Source organism: Anneissia japonica, unplaced genomic scaffold (assembly GCF_011630105.1).
Source record: "Anneissia japonica isolate Jap-2015-1 unplaced genomic scaffold, ASM1163010v1 scaffold16085_len2147_cov132, whole genome shotgun sequence".
In the NCBI taxonomy this organism is placed as follows: domain Eukaryota; kingdom Metazoa; phylum Echinodermata; class Crinoidea; order Comatulida; family Comatulidae; genus Anneissia; species Anneissia japonica.
The window spans coordinates 1333-2156 of NW_022693307.1; the positions used below are offsets into that span (position 1 = coordinate 1333).

General features: G+C 37.6%; 1 non-coding gene across 1 annotated transcript; it reads left to right on the forward strand.

Annotated features, from left to right (window-relative positions):
* Positions 1 to 124: 124 nt before the first annotated feature.
* Positions 125 to 196, forward strand: Trnag-ucc. The gene has a single exon. It is a non-coding gene; the product is annotated as a tRNA-Gly (tRNA).
* Positions 197 to 824: the final 628 nt, after the last annotated feature.

An 824-nucleotide genomic window follows, 5' to 3' on the forward strand; every position in this document is an offset into this window, starting at 1 on the left:
GTTACATCGATAATTAAACATAAATATAGGAAGTGCAATAGTAAGTAGTACTTTTTGACGAATGCAATGACAAGGCAGCTGTCTGAGTTTTCTGGAGACAGCAAAGTATATCAATAAACAGCGGGCGTTGGTGGTGTAGTGGTTAACATAGTTGCCTTCCAAGCAATTGTCCCGGGTTCGATTCCCGGCCGACGCACATTTTTTTATATAATTATATATATATTTAGATTTTCGACAAATTCCAATTGCCAATAAAACTTGTTTCCCTTACGATTTTCCACATGGGTATTTTAGACACTAAAATTACGATATTAACGAACGTACAACAATACCATCTCATCATCCAAATCACCTCAAGGCAGGGAAAGAGGGTTATGCTGTCAATTTTACATAAATCGAGCCTCCTTATTAAATTTGTTCAAGTATTTTTTCTGGGTTTCTAGGTGGCTCGGTGTCTCAAGGTTTTCAACCCAATTTGTTGATTTCAACGAATAACATCCGAATCAGCGCAGGGTAGTTGTTAAATACAACGGGTTCATCCGAGGGGGATAGCTTGTATATGGTTCCTACCAGTCTCTTAATAAATAAGTATAAATAATAATAAAATTAAATTTGATGATATAGTGCAAAATGATGGACGCCTCTAAACGCTCTATGACTAAATAACCTAAAGTTACGCGAAGGCGTAACGTCTTTTCGAAAGTGTTGTCAACAAAGCTGCATTGTATGTGATAAAAACAATATATGGTGCTCGAACCAATGACATTCGCGTTATTAGCACGACGCTCTGCCGACTGAGCTAATCGGCCATCCGTTGAAAAAGA